Source organism: Mytilus trossulus, chromosome 10, assembly GCF_036588685.1.
Source record: "Mytilus trossulus isolate FHL-02 chromosome 10, PNRI_Mtr1.1.1.hap1, whole genome shotgun sequence".
Taxonomy (NCBI): domain Eukaryota; kingdom Metazoa; phylum Mollusca; class Bivalvia; order Mytilida; family Mytilidae; genus Mytilus; species Mytilus trossulus.
In genome coordinates this window covers 53,221,217-53,228,717 of record NC_086382.1, presented here as the reverse complement: position 1 = coordinate 53,228,717, position 7,501 = coordinate 53,221,217, and positions in this window count along the sequence as shown.

Here is a 7,501-nt window from a genome sequence, read left to right as displayed (position 1 = left end):
TCAACTTCACCAATTGGAACTCTTGGTTTAATAACTTCCTTGTGAGCAGCAACCCTCTATCAAGAAAATTATGATAGGAAATGCAAGCACGGGAGTATCAATTGGGAGATATATACCCCGTATGCAGGTGCTGCTGGAATGTTGCTACTTAGAAATGGAAAGTTCACAATTGGAAAGCTGAAATCATCTCTTTTGTTGTAAAGTTTTGTTTTCAACCGACCCTCGTTGTCAATTTCTAGATGTAAGTCAAGATAATATGAGGCCGACTTAACTGCTCTGTAGTATCCTTTATCTCTAGTTCGATGGGATAGATGCGTTCCACATAGTCACCAAATCTTGATCAATAATGAATTATTTAGTGAAAGAGCATCATCTATATAGCGGAAAGTAGAGTTAAAGGATATTGCTAACTTTTTATCTTTCTTCCTAAGAAGTTCCTGCATAAAGTCAGCCTCATAATAATAAAGAAACAAGTCGGCAAGTAGAGGGGCACAATTTGTTCCCATTGGAATGCCGACAGTCTGTTGAAAAACACGTCCTTCGAACGTAACAAATATGTTGTCAATAAAAAAATCAAACATCTTGATATTGTCAGTTTCAGATAATTTTTTGTTTGAATCAGAGTGATCCTTCACAAAGTAGGATTTATCCCTTCCTAAGACGAGATACTTGTATCTACGTTGGTCATTCTTTTTTATGAAGCAAAGCAATACCAACTCTTTCAAGAATGCACATAAAAAAAGGGAGAGAAAAGAATGAAACTGTGACTTCAAACTGCCTATTCTCAATAACGTTTCCTACGAATTTTCTTAAAGATTGATATGCTATTGCCAATAAAGTTCTGTTTTATTTGTATACAAGTCATATGCATATGGGATCACAAAATAAATTTTTGCTGTATTAACTCCTCAAGAGTTTCTGTTACATCAAAATACGTCCAAAAATCAGATTTCTAGGGGCAACGTCACAATTATTGTTGGCGTTTTATTTTTTTGCCAGGCTGTACAGAAGATTGTTAACAATTTAAACTAAAAACGAATTAGTTGACTCCTTTTACATTTTATATCAATAAAACAGATATTCAGCATATTTTTTTTAAAATAATTTGTTGGTCAGAATTTTGAAAAATGTTCATTTACTTATAATTAACCTTTCTAAAATTGTTCATTTATAAATCTCCCTTAGGCAAAGTTGACCTTAGATATATTTGGCTGTTTTGTATGTCCTTTTTAGTTATATAGCTCTTCAACTGTTTAGATTGTTATTTGGTTGTTTTTTTAGATATTCGGATATGAGCGTTCCTTGTCATTTTTCTCTATCTCTGAAAGTATAAAAGTTTTATGGATACTTTTTTTGATATTCATGTACAGTTTCTCATGCTCTAGTTTTATGCATCCATATTGACTTTAATGGAACAGCAAACTCATAAAGCTTAAATTTGACTGATAAACTTCATTTAAAAAACAACCAGATCGTTCTTTCAATGCAAAACTAAAACTACAACAAAACAATTAAACTTTAGTGCATACCGAGTTGAACCGGACATTGAAATAGTGAAATATTTTAGTTGATCAAACTATGCCACTTGATTTTAAAGATGTTGTTTAATATCACGAAATCAAAATGAAGGTTTGTCAATTTCATGGCATGATTATTTATGGCAAAGATATCTAATCATATTACAACAAACGCCTATGAAGTTAATGTGGTATATTACTTCAATTATTATAATTCAATCAACATTTACCCCAAATAAAACTTAGTTTTAGGTTTCATTCGTTATCAAAAGGTTAAATCTTATGTTCAGAAAATTTTGAAACAAATACCTGATGCATATATAAGATTACTCTTACTATTAGTATCTGAAAACAAAAATCTATTTTTTTTTGTATTGAAAACAAACTCAAACAATACATAAAATATCAAACATCGCAGATTTGTTGTTATCCCGAAAGTACATAAAAAGCTAAGGCATTTTATTTAAATTCAACAGTGTCGTATTTCACGACAAAACGAAGTTCCACAAGAAAAACGTTTGAGAATGTAAAAGACTCCAAAACTACGTCGATAAATTTAATTGAAACTGAAAATAAGTGATTGCAAGAGTCGTCAAATTGGTTATTTGATCCTCATTCCTTATTTGTTAAGTATTCCTTATTCGTTACATCCTCGTTTCTTATTCTATATTCTTTATTCGTTACCTTTTCATTACGTCGTCCTTATTTCTTATTCGTTACTTATTCCTTATGTGTTACCCATTCGTTACTTATTCCCTATTCTTAACCTTTTTGTTCCTTATCCGGATTTAATTTGTTTCCATTTTAATGCGTTTTATGCCACACCTACGATAGTAGAGGTGCATTATGTTTTCTGGTCTGTGGCTCCGTTCGTTCGTTCGTCCCTTCGTCTGTGCGTCCGTTCAGGTTAAAGTTTTTGGTCAAGGTAGTTTTTGATGAAGCTGAAGTCCAATCAACTTGAAACTTAGTACACTTGTTGCTTATTATATGATCTTTCTAATTTTAAAACCAAATTAGACTTTTGACCCCAATTTCACGGTCCACTAAACATGGAAAATGAAAGTTGGAGTTTCAGGTTAAAGATTTTGGTCAAGGTAGTTTTTGATGAAATTGAAGTCCAATCAACTTTAAACTTACAGTCCTTGGATGGTGTTAACTTCCCACTAGCACCATACACCATAACACCATACACCATTACACCATACACCTTGTACCATTACACCATACACGTTACACCTTTGCACCATACACCTTACACATTACACAATACACCATTCCCCATTCTATCTACACGATCCGAAATTACCCATAAAGCAATTAAATTTCAAATATTAAGATTATTATTATTGTTTATGTTTACAATTCGAGAAAATAAAATAGAAAGAACTTCGTTTTCAACCAATGAAATGTCGTACACCATCATTCACACCATTCCCGATCGCACGTTACACAATCACACCATTCCTCAAACACCATTACACCATTCCCCTTACACCATACACCATTGCACCATACACCGTACATCATTGCACCATATGCCATACACTATTACCCCATACACGTTTTTTTGGGAAGTTTACACCATCCAAGGGCTTTAGTACATATGTTCCCTATAGTATAATCTTTCTAATTTTAATGCCAAATTAGATTATTACCCAATTTCACGGTCCATGGAACATGGAAAAGGATAGTGCGAGTGGGACATCCGTTTACTTTGGACACATTCTTGTTTTCTGTTATTTTTTTGTCTCTTGTATTAATTCTTGGTTGAAAGATGTGGAATTACCCTTTTAAAAGCATATGTTCTCGTTCCTGAACGCGACTGATACATTGTTACTTCTTAGTTACATGTTTGTTCCTTATTCGATTTTTGTACGTTGATAATTTTTACTGTTTTTTTTGTCTCTGGTGTTGGTTCTTGTTTCGTAGAGGTGCAATTATCCTATTGGTTAGCGTGTATCCCTCTTCGTGCTGGACAGATACCGTGTTTCCTATTCGCCACTTATTTGTTCCTTTTTCAAGTAACAGGGTATCAATTGAGAGCATTATCCTGTACATTTGCCGTAAAATGTTGAGTCAAATCCAACAACTGGAACTAATACCAGAGACATGAAAATAAAAGAAATTAGCGCTTTAAAATGCAGAAATGCATGATCAACGAACATAAAACGAATAAGTAACAATGTTTTAGTCTAGCGCGGACATATGAACTTTTTGGGGATACTTGCATCTCAATAAACCAAAAACTAATAGGCTACAATAAAAAATATAAAAAAAGACGCAACGTATAGAAAGCAAATAAGGAACAAATATTTAACGAATAAGTAACAGGGAATCAGTCGATCGTGAAAACGGGTACATTCGCGCTAAAAGCGTTATTCCACCATATAAACCAAAAAACTAACACGATAGACAAGAAAATAAAAGAAATGAAAGCACTATAAAGGTACAACGTATAAAAAACGAAAACGTAACGAATAAGTAACAGGGTTTAAGTCGAGCTCAAACACGGTTACACGCGCGCTAGTAAGGTAACTAAGAACTAACACAAGAGACAATAACATAAAAGACAAAAAAATATTAGAAAGCCTCAACGTATAAAAATCGAATAAGGTGTCAGTCGAGCGCGAAAACGGGTACATACGCGCTAAAATTCGAACATCGATAAATTATTGTAACCCATATCTTTTGAATAAAACGTTGTTTCGTGACCAGATCAGCATTTTAAGGTATGTGTGGAATAATATAATATCTAAAGTCATAAAAAATCTAGTGGGCAACATACGAACGCCACATTTCAAAAAAGTGAAAAACATCATACCATTCGTAGACACGTTTGTATACGTAAAGACAAGTATTTAAACAAGGAAAAAGTAAGGCGAAAATAAATTATCGATGTTCAATATCGTAAATCGGATAGAGAAAAAAAACAAATTCAAAGTAGCAAACGTAAAGTGAGGAAACCGCGTGAAATACAAAATAAAGCGAGACTAGGTGTGTCGACAGGGTTATCAACAACAAGGCCTTGAAGGCATAACACTTTGCTCAGTGCTCGGAGCACAAAAATCCTGCTCGAAACATGAAATCCAGCAATTTGATTGGTTGATTCTCGAGTCTGAGTACAAAAATCATGCTCTAAAGTTTTATGACCGTGAGGCAAGGACATCCAAATTAAGACAGTATGTAATGTCAGTACTTTAGAAGAGTAGACATATATCGATGTGAATGCATCATACTAGACTTTATTTGAGGAAATGTAACCATGATAACCAACAATGTCTGGTTGCTATTATTAAGATTTGATTTCACAGTAATCAAAACCAAACAAACCCAGATTGTTTTTAATTGTATAAGCGAGTCACAACAAGTGCAAGATTCCAATTACTTTTTTTTTTTTTTTTTTTTTTTTTTTTTTTACATTTTATTGATTTGAACATGTTCAGCTCTGATAAACAATTATAAAATAGCAAAAATAACAATCTCCAACGAAAATTCAAAATATCAAAACTAAATCCCAAACACATCAAACGAATGGAAAACAACGGTCATATTCCTGACTTTTTACAGGCATTTTCTTATGTAGAAAATGACGGATAAAACCTAGTTTTATAGCTTCCGTAACTTCTTCTCTGTATATTAAACAGTCGCATAGTATTCTATCATAATCTAGTGGTGTGAAAAATTGGGAAAAGACGCTTATTTGAATAGTTTAATGAACCGAAATACCTGAAGACTGAAGATCCTCATGAAGACAGAGTATAAATTATACTGTAATTTCAGCCCTGTTGTAGTTTTTTTTGGTAAAACATGAGAACGCTTATAATAATATTCAAGATAATGTAACCGGAGGGCACGGATTTCATTACAAAATCATCTGTCTCCACCGGGACTCGAACTCGGGACCTCTGTGTTACAAAGAAGCGCGTCAACCGACTGAGCTAAAGAAGTACTTCCTTAGCCCAACCGCTTACGGCTAACTAAGTATCTACAACATGTTCTAAGGGACGCAATCCCGTCAGAATAATAACAAAAAACTGCAAAATTTCCTTAAAACTACAAATGCAGGGTCAGCAACCCATCAACGAGATGTCTGATTCGTTTAAATATTTCAGAGAAGATAGATCTTAACTTTATGGACATTTTTACCCAATATCAGATTTGCTCTAAATGCTTTAGTTTCAGAGATATAAGTCAAACACTGCATGTTACCACTATGTTCTATTTTTAGCCATGTTGGCCATATTGGTTGGCAGGCGGGGTCATCGGACACAGTTTGTAAACTGCATACCCTAATGATGATTGTGACCAAGTGTGGCTAAAATTGGCCTAGCAAATGATTAAGAAAGATTAAGAAAGATATAGCTCTTATCAAATACTTTATATTCATTAATAAAAAAAACACGAGTAATGCTGTTTGCGCACATGTTTCCTTAATCAACTAAGAAATAAATAAAATTAAAATACAATTTATTCTAGAATAAAATCATATTTTAAGCTAAAACTCAAAAGAGCAACTAATTTCTATCGACCACTTAAACCTGTTTTAACTAAGACTAAAACATTCTGTATGTCTTTATAATTTCCTGCAAATACAAACAATTGTTTTTGCTACATTGTAAGTTGCATTTATAATGGCATCAACTTAATCAGAGCTGTTAACGCATGTGCGGCCGTGAAAGTTTTTCTTTTGTTGTTTAAAAATTCATAGCGTCTGGTGAAAACATTACACTTTATATATATAGGATTATCCATAAATATCTGTATACATTGAATCATCATAAGCAGAATTGTCAGAATAGATATGAATATGCGAGATTTGATTCGCGCCCCGTAGAGGTTCGTATTGATTCAAAAGTACGTCTATTGTGTTTTTGCATCCAACATTTAGTTTCAAAATTATATCGTAGTTTGAAACGTCTTCGTAACTTCCAGACGTAAGAAGACTCTCGTATTTGTCCAAAGCGTTTCTATTGTCATTGTTGATATTTTCTTTGTCTATATACTCGTGATAGAAAGAAGAGTCCTCTACATTGGTATGAGCGATTTGTGTATTGCTGGTTGTAGTTTGTGATTCTTGTTTCTTCCGATGACACATTTTCATACAAATCATTGACGTACAAATGAGTATTAGAATAAAACCAACAATGCATCCAGTTGCTGTCGATATAAACAAGGTTCCAACAGGAGTACTTTCTAATTCTATAATATATATAAAGATATACTTAAATAATGGCAACGAAGCGAAACTGTAAATTTTTAAATATACAATAAACGAAAAATTTAACAATTAAAGAAGTATTACATAACACAGATATTATTTTTTAATAAACGTTCATAATTCCACCAAAATATAACGTATGTACTGTACACTATTCATATGCGTTCTTATTTCTGATAGAAGATCTCCATTTTTTTTTATATCGTCATCAGAATCTTCTTGTATTCTTTTTCAACAAAAAGGAGATTTTTAAATGCACATGGACAATTATTCACAACGGACTATTCCGTTTTCCGTAAGGCCAACAATAATAAGCAAATTCCATACCGTATAGTAAGTTATAAAAAAAATGACAAAATGTGACACAAATCAAACAAACAAAACCAAGGACCTGATTTAAGCGATAACAATGAAAGAGAAACCATAAGGTTAAAGACAGAAACCATCGAAAATTTCTAATAGTTATAAAAGGTACCAGGATTGTAATTCAATACACCAGACGCGCGTTTCGTCAACATTAGTCTCATCAGTGACGATCAAATCAAAATATTTATTAAGCCAAACAAGTACAAAGTTGAAGAGCATCGAGAACCCCAAAAAACTGTGCCAAATACGGATGGGATTAGAAAATCAACACAACAGGCTCTTAACATGAGACATGTCGTTTGTTTTCTCTTATTTTTAAGTGTGAATTCACATTACTATAAGACGTGTCACGGTACTTATCTATCCCAAATTCATGTATTTGGTTTTGATGTTATATTTG